Source organism: Ictidomys tridecemlineatus, chromosome 4 (genome assembly GCF_052094955.1).
Source record: "Ictidomys tridecemlineatus isolate mIctTri1 chromosome 4, mIctTri1.hap1, whole genome shotgun sequence".
Classification (NCBI taxonomy): Eukaryota; Metazoa; Chordata; class Mammalia; order Rodentia; family Sciuridae; genus Ictidomys; species Ictidomys tridecemlineatus.
Window position 1 is genome coordinate 145,411,134 of NC_135480.1, and position 15,227 is coordinate 145,426,360.

At 39.1% G+C, this 15,227-nt stretch overlaps 1 long non-coding RNA gene across 10 annotated transcripts in view; it reads right to left on the bottom strand.

Annotated features, from left to right (window-relative positions):
- Positions 1-15,227, bottom strand: part of LOC110598018 (uncharacterized) — a 153,938-nt gene that overhangs the window by 71,612 nt on the left and 67,099 nt on the right. For 9 of the 10 annotated variants that reach the window (XR_013438103.1, XR_013438101.1, XR_013438097.1 and 6 more), the window contains exons 2-3: positions 7,139-7,288; positions 4,890-5,121 (exon numbers count right to left, since the gene is read on the bottom strand). This is a non-coding gene — a long non-coding RNA (uncharacterized LOC110598018). The remainder of the gene's footprint in view (positions 1-4,889; positions 5,122-7,138; positions 7,289-15,227) is intronic. The other variant, XR_013438099.1, reaches the window with a different exon arrangement.

The window sequence follows — 15,227 nt, forward strand, 5'->3', positions numbered from 1 at the left end:
GATCTTAAAACACAAACTAGAATGCCAAGGGGTTTTGTTGTTGTTATTTAAGAATAACAACTTTGCTTGTATGTTTATTTATAATGGTGGCCCAATTTTTTTTATTGATCATAAGATTCACATTAGAATACTCTCCTATGTCAATTAGCTATTGCTGCATAACAACCATGCCAGAACTCAGAGACTTAAAACAAGTAAGCAGTTGATTTTGCTCACATATCAGAGGTCAGCAGAGAAGTTCTGCTGATGTGGATACAGTCCAGCTGATGTCTCCTGGGCTTACTCAGGTTCCTGTGGTTGTACTGTAGGCTAGCTGATCTGAAGAGACCTCACCTTTGTGTCTGGTGTTTTCTGACAATCAGCCACAGCAGACAGGGTAAATGGCCTTGCTGATCATCATTCATTCAGTTGGAATGAATGTGTTCCCATGGGGCTGCAAGATTCAGAGGATAGAGAGAGAGAGAGCAGCTTTCAAGCCTCTTACAAGCTTTCAAGTCTTCTCCCTGGCACACTCTCACTTCCTTCTCATCCCCTTGGCCAAAACAAATCATAAAGCCAACACGGGTTCAAGGGGTAAAGACATAGTCTCCACCCATGGAACGCATGAGTTATAAAGTCACCTCTTATGGGGTTTGGATACAGGGATGAAGAATAATTATAGCCACTTTGACATCAATCTACCACACTTCCCTTCCTCTGGCTCTTGGAAACTGAATTACTAAGCAGAGGATGCTTGGTGAATACAAAATCAAATATAATTGAATGGTGCGCAGGGGTTATTTAAACCAGGCTTCAAAAGAACTTGAACAGCCCTGCCTGCAAAACCAGAATGAACCAGAATCCCAGTTATTCTCCCGTATCATATCTCTCTCTCTCTCTCTCTCTCTCTCTCTCTGTCTCTCTCTCTCTCTCACACACACACACACACACACACACACACACACGTCCATTTGGAGATCATTTCTCAGGGTGGATCCCTTCTGCAGATGATTGCCACTAAACTCTCCTATTATTATTGCTGGTTTCACTTTTAGGGTGATGCCTCTTTCCATGTAGTAGATTTACCTTTTGTAATCTCTACAATTACTGTTTGGGTTTTAGTCAATAAAATTTAATTGCTACTGAAATTGTTTCAGGAAGAGATTGAGGAACATAGTTCAGAGAATACTTTGCTTTTTTATTTCATTGGCTATAGCTCTAATGACCAGGAATTTCTGGTCCTGGGATTCATAACCCAGTAGAATAAATACCTTGTGAGCCACAAGTTTATTGCACACCTAGGAACATTTCCCAGACTGATCTGAAACTGAAACCTGGTTGTACTGTGAAACTCCAAGGATCCCAAACCCTGTTAGAGTAAATTAACACTTCGGTTTTAAACATGGCTTTGCAATGAGTGTTTCTGTAGAAATTAGTTTTCTAGGTCGCTATTCCATTACACAGTGCCCTCCTTATAAGAGCCCAAGGGACAGATTTCTCTCTGATTTCGGAATGGGAAATGTGTGCTGCTTTTTAGAACTTGGAATGGTTTGTGGTAGATCTTTCTCCAGACTATGTGGACTGTATAGGTGAGAGCATTTCCTTCTTTGCATTACCCACTCACCAATTTAATGCCACTTCCACGCCCCATCTCCAGCAAGTGCATAGATCCTTCTGGTGTGAATTTCAGCTGATAACTTCACAGTGGCTTTGCCTTAACTTTCTTAGTTCTATATACATTCATTTCTGCTTCCTTATTCAAATATCATATATTTATTTGGTTCTACTTAAGATACTTATTTAAGCTGCCTTGCATGCTTTATAGAACCTCAAAGAGAGTAAATAAATAAATAAATGCAAATTTCCCAAGAAAGCTATAGTTTAATTTTCTTCAATGCTTTTTGAAAAATGTCTCAGTTTCATCTAATTTGATGGAACTCAGTTTTTGATTTCAGGTCCTGAGGCTGAATTAATCACACTTCTGAATGGTTCATTAGCTTCTTTGGTCCAACAAGAACCCTCTCATTTTCTTTCTTTCTGCCCCTTTATTCCCCTCCTATTCCTCTGCTCCCCAGGGCAACCATTCCAACCATGTCCTTTGTTGGCAAAGGTTCTTATAAAATATATAGATTTAAATAAATGGGACTTAACTATATGCAAATAGTGCTGTTATAAACCTCAGTCTGTTTCTTTTTCATCCAGCACTGTTTTTAAGACCCATGTTTTCTTCCTATGAGTAAAATTTTAAGATCCATGTTTTTGGTCACTTAACTCTGCTGAGTAGAATGAACCCAATACATTTTGCCTCTTCATTCCAAAAACCTCCTCTCTCTTCTTCCCCACCCCAAGTATGCTGCAATGACCAGCTTCATATGCAGAGTGAACATTTTTGAGAATGAATGGATGACATTCATAATTACACTAGGACAACAGCGGTATACTATGATTGTCACAAACAAACTGGGACACCTCATCATCTGACTTATATAGGACACCTACAAATTCTGAGAATTCCTTTGTAGCTGGGAATGGATTTGGCTTGCTGTTTCAGAAAGTAGTCATAGAGTTAATTTTCTATTATACAAATGTCCTCTGCAGAATTTCTGTACCAATCAATAATCCCATCAACAGTGCATAAGGGTTCTCATAGTCCCAGATCATTCATTAACACTTGGCATTACCCAGCTTCATAAATGTTGCCAGTCTAGTACATGTAAAATGATATCTCATTGTTAATTTATTTTGCATTTTCTGTTGGATTTGAACATCTCTTCATATTCTTGCTAATTTCTTGAATTTCCTCTTCTCTGAGGTTTAATTCTTATCTTTTGCCCATTTTCCATTGTCATATCTATCTCTTTTTATTGATGTTTAGGAGATGTTACTTTTTCTAAAGTAAGTATACATTTTCTTGTCTTCTTAAATAGTACATAATGACTATGACTGTTTCTCTGAAGAATAGGGTCACATGAGAAGTAACAATGCTTGATTATAAGATGCTAAAGAACCTTGAGTTCAATGTACATAAACCAATCAACATCTAAGAACCATCTTCACATTTATTTATTTGTATATTTCTCCTAAGACACAAAGAAAGACAGTCAACTATAAGATGCACTAGACAGAGTTAAGATGCCTGTCTTTGCAGAAAATTACTGAGTCACCAGTTAAAGAAGCCACGTCCCAAATGACTTCCTCAGACTCTAGCAAATCTCTTTTTTAAAAATTATAGCTATCAGTGTCATTTCTCTTAGCAGCATATTCCAAAACGACACAAACAATAGATCATGGGTACTGCCAGTCAACCTTTTCTCTCATTTTTATATAATTCACCTCGCTTATTCAAGGATATGGGGGAGGCTTATCTGTCATCATTGATGAGTTTGGAAGTTCAGTAGAAGGTTTGCTTGAAAACTTAGAAATTCTTCATCCTCCAGGAAAGATGTCACTTCTGAAGATATGTTATTGGAATACAGATAAAAAATAAGTTTTAATTCACAAAACATCAACTAAATTGGAAACAGTTGCCTGAAATATTGTGTGGAGAAAACTTTGGAGGCCGAGTAGGATCTTGGTAGTTAAATATTTTGATGGATTAGTAATGTCTGCAACAGCCCTGGTGAAGGGTCTAGGTAGGCTGTGTGTTTACCAGCTCAATCTGAATAGACTCTCACAGTGCTTTAATGTCTGACTATGAAATAAACAAACAAACAAACTCCTGGCATAAGTATGTTTCAAAAATTAATCTTGAATGTTATGTCTGAAACCTTAGTATATTATTTACAAGATAGAGAAAAACTGTTTCATATCACCTCTTAGCTTCATTTCTGTTCTGGAAAATGCTTGGTTAATAGTAAAACACAGAGTCCCCATTTTATAGATAAGGCCACTGGGGCCCCAAGAAATTAGGCAGCCTTTCCAAGGTCTTAGAGTCAGTAAGTGAGGATTCAAATCCAGATGTCTCACACTATATGATAACCAGTCTTAAAGACTGCATCAGTTTGATGCTTGCAAATATATATATATATATATATATATATATATTGGCAAATACCTCATCAGGAATTAGTGCTGTTTTTCAGAGTGACTTACCTTTTAAAATGGTTCCCAGCTCATAATACTGAAGTGGAAATTAAGAAGAAAATATGTAGAACTAATCAGAAACAAAACAACTGTTGCTTATCCATTGATATAGTGTATAGTTTGAATTTTGAATGTCCCCCAAATGTCCATGTGTTAAAGTCTCGGTCAACAGCCTAAGGCACTATTGGGAGGTAATGGAACCTTTAAGAGGTGGGGCCTAGTGGAAGGAAGTTAGGTCATTGGGGGCATGTCCTAGAAGGTGATATTGGGATTCCTGTTTCCTCCTTTCTTCCTGGCTACTATGAGTGAGAAGCTTTGTCCTCCGTATGCTCCCTATCCTGGTGTTCTGCCTCATCACAGACCCAAATGTAGTGGAGCCAACCAACCATTGACTGAAACCTCTGCAACTGTGAGCTACAATAACCTTTCCCTCCTTTAGGTTGACTCTCTCAGGTATTTTTTCAGTGATGGAAAACTTACTAACACATCTATCCATGTGTTTCTGTAACAATCAGAATGTTTATCATGCCATTTTTCTGCAGACAGTTTTACATGGATTAACCATTTAGTCATCCAAACAATTCTATGAAGCAAGTATTTCTATTGTATGCATGAAGAAATGGGACAGAGAAGCAAAGTAACTTAAACATGTCCCCAGATCATACAATTGATGAGTTGATGGAGCTAAGATCCCATCCTGGGTATTCTGTCCCTAAAACCCAAGTTTTAAATCCACTGGTCCTCTTTATTCAACATTTACAAACTTTCACTTTGGTTTCACTCTGGGTTAGACATAGGTAAAAATTATAAACTCTTTAACTTCTTACCTCGCTGAGTACTTGGAAGCATAAAAACTTTCTGTGTGACACTTGGAATGTGTTATAAAAATAAATTAGTTCCTTCATTTCTATAAAATGGTTCAGGATATAAAATGTGCTCGGAAATCAGGGATTTTTTTCTCTTTATTTCCGCTGAGTTCTTTTGCAGCTTCATGATTTCCACTTTTTTTATACTTCTTTTCCAATATAATGACCTTCTTTTATACCATCATCAATTTCCCTAGGGATAAAACACACATGATTCAAATTTACCTTTGTTGCTCTTAAAAACCTTTGTCTTCAATTACTAATAGGCCAAAGATGCTGAGGGACCTGTGATTTTTCCACCTGGGGGAAATTTGTCATAGGTTCTGTAGGATATTTGGGGGATGATGGTGCTAATTATTTTGCTGCATGTGTGTATGGCTTTGGCAAATCATATAACCCCAAATATCTTGATCACTTCCTACAAATCTGTAGGGAACTGTAAGTTTCCACAATAAACTTCACTAGAAATTATTTATAATGCCTAATTAAATATCACTTGGCAGAATTTTATGGAATGGAGCTTATTGCTTGACTATTCTCTCTATCAGACTTCAAATCTTCAAGTTTCCAAACCTTCTGGAGAACCCTCTTGAATTTATGATGAAAAACCAATGACTCTATAGAAGCAAAAACCAATGACTCTACAGACTAGAATTGAGCTCACCAAGTGAGTTGAGGCTGGCAGTGGCTTAGTTCCCCACCCACTGCACTGCCAGCCTCAACTCACTTGGTGAGCTCAATTCTAGTCTGTCTGCAGGATATACTTCCTTAAGCTTCAAATACATAAATGATTTTTCCCTCTTCCCCATTGTACAATTTCTTTAACCTCTTTTTCTCTTTGCTGTTGTATTAATTTTTTACTGTTATTATAATATCTGCTATTTATAACTTTCATGGCCACTCTGTTCTATCTGGCACTGCCATTCACATTTTTCCCACTTTTTCTTCTTTCTCCATTTCCTGTTGCTCCTCTCCCACTTCTTGACTGGGGCTGAACACAACATCCATTCAAGTGGTGATTCTCAATTTGGCCCTTTGGAATGGGTACCTCCCCCCACACATATTTAGCTGACAATCCCCTGAAATTTCATAACAACTTGGGTTTGTGTGTGAGTCCACTTGTACAAGTGCATGCACTTTTCCAGGGAAAAGACTTTGGCAAACCCTATGGATTACCTACCCCCAAGTGGTTCACAGTTACCCATGCCCTTGACTTCCATTGCCAAAGAAGATGAAACCTAAAATTTTCAATTTCTCAGCTTCCTTTGACTTAACCAATGGAAAGGAAGACATCTTCTTGAATAAAAAGCAAAGCCTTGGTAGATGAAAACAATTGTCTTGAACCTACTCCCATTATTCCTGTTTGAAATATGAGTGTAATATATATATATATTTGCAGCAGCCATATTACAGACTTGAGGCTGGTGCCTGCCCATGAGGGCAGAAGAACAGAGTTGGAAATAGCTTCAATTCCTGGAATCACTGTTCCACTTCAGGACTCTCTACCTCCAGACTTATTTTTCCATATTATGACACACACACACACACACACACACACACACACACACACACACACACTCTTGATAAGAAGTAAAGGTATAGCTGGGCACAGTGCTACATGCCTGAAATCCCAGCATCTTGGGGGGCTCAGGGCAGGAGGATCGCGAGTTCAAAGCCAGTCTCAGCAAAAGCAAGGCACTAAGCAACTAACGAGACCCTGTCTCTAAATAAAATACAAAATAGGGCTGGGGATGTGGCTCAGTGGCCAGTGCCTTTAAGTTCAATCCCCCATACCAAAAAAAAAAGTAAAAGCATTAACATAAACTCTAAAATTTTCTTCTCATTCCCTAATGTACTTTGCGTATGGCTTAGGGGCAATCATCTCATTTCAGACACCTTTGCTAAATAACTAAGGAATTACTATTAATGGAAATCAGCAAACTTAAACAGCATAAATGAAATGGGTATGTGGAGAGAGAATACTCATAAGTTACTATCAGGACAATGGTGTGAGGTCATTTTTAGTTTATATGTAAATGACTGAAAGAACATGCATAGAATGTTAATGATGGTGGTCTTTAAACTAGTGTGTTCATAACTTTCTGCATTAGTCATGTATTAATTTGCAATTAGAAGAAAAAGAAAAAAATATTATTTTAAATAGCCTAATAGTTCAAGACAGGCCTTCCTCCCCAACATCACAAACTTACTTTTTCCTTTAAGATGCCCTGGTTGCAGTGGTAAATGTCTCTCTGTTTTGAACAAAGATGCTTCTTGTTGGGCCTGGCCCGTGGTGACAGCCAGGTAGGTGTGGTGGTGAGGACAAACGATGACGCTCCCTTCAGGTGGTCTCCAGGCTGCTGTGTGGAAGAGAAGTTTGGAGTGGAGAAAATGAACTCTCTGTGGAATGTTGCTGATGGTCCCTCCCTCATGTCAGTGGACTTCTGCCTTGTCTCAATGCCCTTATCACAAAACATCCCTAATTCTGATCCCTGCCAAAGAATGGCAGGCCATTAGCTCTGATGCATCCTCTACCCCACTTCTGCCTTTTCAGAGATGGGGAAGCCAAGCTCAAGGGTATGTCCAAGATCAAAGTCAATAGTCGCAGGGTGGACACCAGAACCCAACTACCCACTTACTACTACCACATCACTACCTATCCACTGTCATGCACATGGTGAGCATGGTGCTGGGTGCTGCCCATGTGGACTCTCATCCTTGTAAAAACCTATCAGTTGGTGTTGTCATCCCTATTTTAAAGCTGAAGAAAATAAGGCTCACACAAATCACGTGATTTTTCCAAGGCTAGGAAAAGGAGAATTTGGCATTGGCTCTGTCTGGCTTCCAAATTTAGGTTTTTCCATAACTTCAGCTACTCAGCACAGTTTGTCTAATCCGGCATGGATGTGCCTATGCAACATTTTCTCATAATTCCTCCATAGGTGTCTTTAGCCTGGAACCTCAGAAAATCCATTTCAGTGCCACATTCCTCTCCCCTTCCATGTAGGAAATGCTTCCTGAAAGAGCCTGTTCTCCCAGCAGCTGGTAATATTTGATTTGATTAACACCCTGGGACCTATCACCAGATTTAAAGATGATGCCTAATTAATTGCTTACATTAAAGAGCTGGCACTTTCTGCATTTGGTTCATACTTCCAGCCTCAATCATGTTTTTATTTCAGCAATAATATTTACATGATTAGCAAATAGTCAATTCATACTCTGATGTGGACCTAAGCTGTGTGTGGGGCTTCCCAAAGCAGATGTCCTTGATAGGTGTAAAGAAATAGGTTCTCTTTCCCTAGCAAGAGCCAGGAGTAGGATCTGCTTGTTTTTCAATGAAAAATTGTGCTTGGATCAAAAAAAATATTAATTGGGCACTCTCATATTCCATGAGCCAGACATTGCAAAGGCCCTATTGAGGCAAAAAACAATAACAACATCAAAAAACACACCAAAAAAAATAGTGAATTATTGAAGTCATATTAGACTTAACTCTATTTTTAATGTATTTTCTCTTCTAATCTATTTATTAGGATCTAGATGCATAAATTAGGAAAAGGCTTTCTATATTTGACAGCTGAAGTTTCAAAAGGCATTTGCTAAATATTCCAAAATATTTTCAGGCAAAAGCCAGAAATGTGAGGCCTGGATGATCCTGAAATTGAATCTGTGATATTAAATGACCTTTATGATGTGAAAAACTGGAAAGAGGCAAAGAACTACAAGATGATTCCATGTAATATTCTAAATCAATAATTTTGATGGTGATACAGAAAAGCAAGGTTCTCTCTTTTGATAACCAAAACTGAAAGGAGTGTCAGCATTTTGGATAACGAAGTTCTGGACCGATGACAATGGCTTGAATCCCAACATCATGAAATTTAGTAGGAATAGATGCCAAAGAACAACCAGCTCAAGTACTCCACGGGGAAGATGTGGATTTGTGTCCTCAGTGTGAAGAAGATTTGAGGACAGCAATCACCACAAGCCTAACATGAGGCAACCATGTGTATGTGGACCAAGTCATGACACATTTATTTGGCTGTGCTTGTATAAAGTAGAGTCGGGCAGTAAGACCTCTGCTCTAGTAGTTGCTCTTCAGACACTCCTCAGATATTGCACTCGATCCAATTCCAAGTAGGTTGACCACGTATGGTGTTATTTTAATCAGAAGTCTAATAAGAATTGTATTCGCTAGTTATAAAGAATAGAGACGAATAGAGACTGGAGGATATTTAGAAGAGAGACTCAAGGATAGGAAGAGCCTCCAGGAAATATATTATGAATTTTTTTTTTTTTAGAGAGAGAGAGAGAATTTTATTTATTTTTTAGTTTTCCGCAGACACACATCTTTGTATGTGGTGCTGAGGATCGAACCTGGGCTGCACACATGCCAGGGGAGTGCGCTACCACTTGAGCCACATCCCCAGCCCTAGATTATGAATCTTTGAAGAATGGGATGTTTGGTTTGGAGAAGAGCAACCTGAGGTCACTTTGAGAGCTTTTTTTTTTTTTTTTTGACATATTCAAAAGTAGCATGTAGAAGACGCATGGTACTTGTAGATCGCTATAGTTTGGATATGAGGATTCCCTCAAAAGCTCCTGTATTAACGCAGGAATGTTCAGAGTTGAAATCATTAGATCATGACAGCTATAACCTCATCAATGTATTAATTCCTTTCATGAATTAACCATTTGAAGGACGACTACACTGGGTGATGATTGTAAGCAGATGGGACATAGCTGAAAGAAGCAGGTCACTGGAAGTGTGTGGCATTTTGGATTACATATTGTCCTCCTTCTCTCTCTCTCTGTTTCCTGGCCACCATGATCTGAATAGCTTTCCTCCTCCATGCCCTTACACCACGATCTTCTGTCTCACCTCCAGCCTTGAACAGTGGAGTTGGTCATCTATGGACTGAATCTCTGAAACAATGAGCCAAAATAGATTTTTCTTCCTTTAAGTTGTTTTTGTCAGGTATTTTGGTCATATTGACAAAAATCTTACTAACACATGGATTGTGGTTCTTGCGGTATACTCTAAGGCATCTGGGTCTTGATAAAATGACTACTTCTCAGAAGAACTCTTGCCCAAGAACAGGAGAATGACAAAAGCTGACCACCTAGATGTTATAATGCCAAAGAGCCATTTGGAGTGCTTAAGCCAAAACTTCAAATTGTCTCATTGTCTTTCTCCCTTGCCATCCATTTCCACTTCAATGGTGATTCTTTTTTGTTGTTATTCTAATTGTCCCCAGGATGGACCTTGTGAAAGTCTTTTGAAAGCTTACCCATCAGTTCATGTTCATTTCCTACATAGGTCTTCAAAAATAGAAATGATTCCTTCTTAATTATATAATGATTTTTCTCTCTGTTTTTCAGGTCTCAGAAGCTAGGCTTCATGGAAGTTATATACACACAAATCTGTGATTCATTGGGCCCTCTCAATAGTTTTGCATATATTTATCAATTTTAATTGGCAATCATTTACCAATAATGGGGTTCTATTTGGAGTTGAAAATCTTCAATATTCTCCTTTGCAAAAACAATACAAATGCCATATTACCCTGAACTGAAGACCTCATTGGTCTGCACTTGAGAAGACTGAGACTATTACAACAGTGAGAGCTCTAGTGAAAGTACCAAGCAATATACCCCTAAGAGAAAAAAAAATGCTTCCAATTATATTGTACCCCAAACTTCTTCACATCTAGAGTTCAACTCTTCTGAGTCACTTTTCATTTCAGAATTGGCATATTTGTTCTCATTTTTCATATGATATTGGAATTTGTGTCATCAAGTACTTTAAGAACTCTGCATTTTTTTCAAAAGGATTCCACTATTACCTCCAGAATTTTCTTCTAAGAAACTAACAATCAATAAGCTTTGATGGTGTTACTTTCTTTTCTTTTTTAATCTAACCAGCAGATGACAACAGTAGATTCTCAAACAATTAGGATTTTTCTTTTACCCATAAATTCTTTGTCCACTGAAACTTTGAGTAGTTGGAGTTATCCAGTAATGCCACCATAATAACAAAAGTTGCTCTGTGTAAGCAATGACAATTATGTCCCAATGGCACCAGGCCAACAGATAACTGGAATGTTAAAATGTCATCTATAAAATGGATGTGTTAGAAAATATGGCAAGTTCTTTTGTGTATCTGCCATTGTGTCCTAGGCTATACCCTTTATCCAATAATGCCAGCACTGCTTTCTCAGTTGGCTATGACAGTCTCTCCTGGCTCCTCTTTACTTTACCTGAGTCTTCCCAAGTATTCTACTTGACTGTCCTTTTCTCCATTCTACACACAACTTACTCTACTTTGTAAAAATTCCTAGTCATTTCAGTTCAGCTGCTTTTCCATTTTATGGCCATCAACTTATTGAAAGCAAAGCAAAATATAAAAGGTCAATCAAGATTTTGCATCTTAAAAGACATACTACACCTCTCATTCACTTTATTAAGAAGAACTGTACAGATTTACAGTCAAGAGGTAGTTCTTCATATTATGAGACTGACGCGCCGCCTACTGCGCTAAGGAGGCAACCTAAGAGGTAGTTCTTAACTCTCGCTGTGAAGTAAAATAATTTGTACAGACTTTTAAAAATGTGGATTCCAGTGTGCTACCCTAAGATCCACTGACAATGACTATCCAGTTGCAGGGTCGGGTATGAGAGGAGTAGGCACTTGTGTTGTTCAGAGTTCCACAGATTAATGTGACATGTCATCTAAGTTGCAAACCATCAAATGACATCAGGAATTTTCTGTTTCATCAAGGGAAAACTCAGTAGGCATACACTAATGCAAATTTGTAATGAAAAGGCCCAACTCTAAGTGTACCACAGAAAATTATACACAGGAACTGATGACAATTTTGTTCAACCACTGTGTTCACACCATCCTGTACTGAACATGATTAACTAAGTGAAGGACATTGTGATGACTATGCAAGGGGTAGATATGTGAAAGTGAGGCAGAAAACAAGGATGGGATTTCCTTTTTCCCACTCATCCAATGTCCCAAAGGGTGCTTGGTCTGAGGCCACAGAGAAGGTAATCTGCATTATCCAACCACCAGTTTACAGATCAATTTCAGGGGCAAGATGAGCTGAAGCATAATTAAAAAATGGTTTCCAGGAATGGGATATTCTACAGACTTAGAGCAAAAGGTTGTACTCATGAAAACTCAAACTCAGAAAATTTGCAAACCCCTACATAAAAGAGCTCAGGGATTGACTTTTATGACTACAGAACTCTCTGACATTTTCTCCTAGTTATCTTCACTTTTAGCAATTTTTTTTCCTGAATTTTAGGTAAACATAAGATTCCCCTCCTTGTCCCAGTAAAAGTAGATGATGGGTGATTCTACTATTGGCTCTTTTGAATTATACCAGGGAATTCTGAATGCAGTTTCCATACCAATGTCCAGATGACCTGTTGCTCACCTAGTAGGTCCAGGGACCTCTCACTCACAACCAAGAAGAGCTAAAATTGATTATCTCCTGTCAATTTCTTTTCCTTCTGGACCTAAAACAGAGACTGGAAGCAAGAAGATCAGAAGCATTTATCATTGCAGATGAGTGCCAATGACTTGAAACACTTCTGCTTTTCCTCTTGCTACACTGTGCTAACACACACTGTGCCTGGCCTTTTACATGCCTTATCTCATTGACTCTCCACCCCACTCTATGAAGTAGGCATTATTGTCCATCCCTATTTTGCAGACAGGAAAATAGACAAAGGTTAAACACACAGCCAAGGTCACACAGTAAGTACAGGCTGAATGCAGGAATAAATCCCAGATCTGATTCCAAAGGTTTATCAAACATTAAATATATTTAAAAGTCAGAGAAAGATGGGTGGGTTAGAGAGATAGATAGATGGAGAGATATAGTCAGATAAACACCACAGAATACATATTACAGAAGCTAGGTGATTATTGTAGGAGTTTCCACTGAACAATTCTTTAACTTGTTTTATATGCTTGAAAATTTTTTTAAATAACTAGGGGAAAAAGAAGAAAAGCAATAAGGGAATCAAAGACGTGATCAGTTAAAAATTCTTTTAAGCATCTGTCTCATGCTTCACTACCTTTGTGTTTTATAATTTTAAATTCAATTTAGTTTGACAAATATGCATTAATGCTTTTTTATGTTCCAATTACCAAAATATCTGCCAGGCTAGGATACCAAATTCATGGTGGTTCACAACCCAGAGCTGACACAAACCCTCCATGCAAAGTTGATTTTCATAACAGGCCAGCATGTGTGAAGTGCTAAAACGAACAAACAACAACCCCCCACCCCCAGAAAGGTGGATAAAATAATAATAATGAAGAAGTGTCTGGGAACAGATGAAACTTGAATTGTGCCTTGGAAAATGGAAGATGTCAAAAGACAGGGAAGAGGTGCAGTATGAGTAGTAGGAGCAGTTTGAGTAAAGGTGCAGAAAGGTCAAGGAATGGACAAGGAAAAGGGAGATGCTGTTGGGGGAAGAAGGAATTATACCCAGCATTATCCACCAAACTTCACAAAGGAGATGTCCGTCCCTCCAATTTCATTTTGTTGAGCGCACAATTACTAATCAATCAAATGGAATGATACCTAATTTCAGATGTTGTTTCAAGGGCTCAGTGGTTGAAAACAGTGACAGCTCCTAGGACAGTGACAGCCACACTGCCAGCAGCAAATAAGCAGAGCTGGGTGAGCTACACCCAGGAACCTGAAAGGCTTTGCTTAATCTAGCTAACATAAAAATGGTCAAGATTTATGCTGAGATTCACAAAATTCCAGATTCCAAAGATGAGGGGCTGTGTGGTTGTGTCAGGTGTGCCTGATGTGTTTTAATTTATTGATTGATTGCATGATATCACCTTTGATTTCACATCTCCATCCATACAGACAATTGCACAAGAGATATAACTTTATTTTTCCATGATGACTTTTCTATTGGGGGCCTAGATCCAGTGTCAGAACCATAACTTTACTCAATGCTGCTTCCTCAACCCCTGTTCCAGGGGGCTGCATTGGAGCAGGGGAATGGGGGTAGGCAGGCCCAGCTCTGTGTGATGCTGGCTCTGCACTAGCATACCTGAGATGTCTGGTTCCTATGAGTCTTGCTATTGAGCTGTTGCCCAGTCTGAGACTTTAGGTACAGCACTCTCTCTCAGCCACTGACACAGGAGGATTGACTGCACTGCTTTCTAGCCACAGGGATGCTAGGAAGCTCTGGGTCCTTTATTACTATGCAGAGCACAGAGGATTCATCCTAACACTTGCACACTGTTCAGATGTGCTCAATCCCTTGGGGCCAGCTCAGACCATCTGTCCTCTACAGACCACTTATTCATTTCTGTTCTGGGGTTTTACAGTCTTCTTGGGGTCTACTTGGGAAGTGATGGGAACCTCAAGCCATCTGGGTTTTCTGTCATCCAGGTCTTTCCCTTCTGGGGATCTGGGTCTGGAATCTCTTTCTCAAAGAAGAGAGGGGCCAGGGGCATCTAACAATGCCCTCTGCTTCCCCTGTCCCTCTACCTTCTCTTCCCTCTTCTTCTCCTCTCCCCACCAGCATTTACCTGCTCTCTTTGCTTCCCTGGACCCAGCCCTATCCTTACTGCCCTAATAGCACATCTGGAAAACCTTATGTCCAACCAGGGCTAGAAGCCCTGCTCCAAATCATCATACAGTTTCTATGCCAAGTGCCCTCAGGGTCTTGCCTTTTGAAAATCAAAAGACTTTTTTTTTTTTCTTGATCTTTGGTGAAACTTCTTTTAATGGGGTTGCAGATAGAAGCAGAGGCAACAGGAGCAGCCGGCATTGGGGGAGGATCATCTATTAAAATATCACTCTGCAACAGTGTTCTTTCACCCCTTTAAATTGAGTTTATCCCTTGAGCAAGAGGGACATTTTCTTTATAGCCCATCTTATTCTTGTGTCTCAGAATATCATTTTCAGGTGACCTGTCCTTCACAGGACTATGAGGTAAAATCCCAAGGTGATTCTGAGACCTAAAGATGGCAAATGTCACCTCCTAAGGCTCAGTGCTGTGGCCCACTCTCTGGAGGGCTCCTCAATAGATGCAGCAGAAAGATAGATCCCAGGCTGAAAACCACCAAAGCACATGATACTCTGGAAGTTTAACAATTAACTTAGGTGAATTATATGGCTGGTGTGCTTGCTGCACAGTCTTTGAAAACCTGTAATGCAAGATCTGTAAGTGGGACTCTTGTGCTTGACAAACTTCACATGTTATAATCCTATCAGGAAATTAGACACTTCCGGTACCACCACCTGGT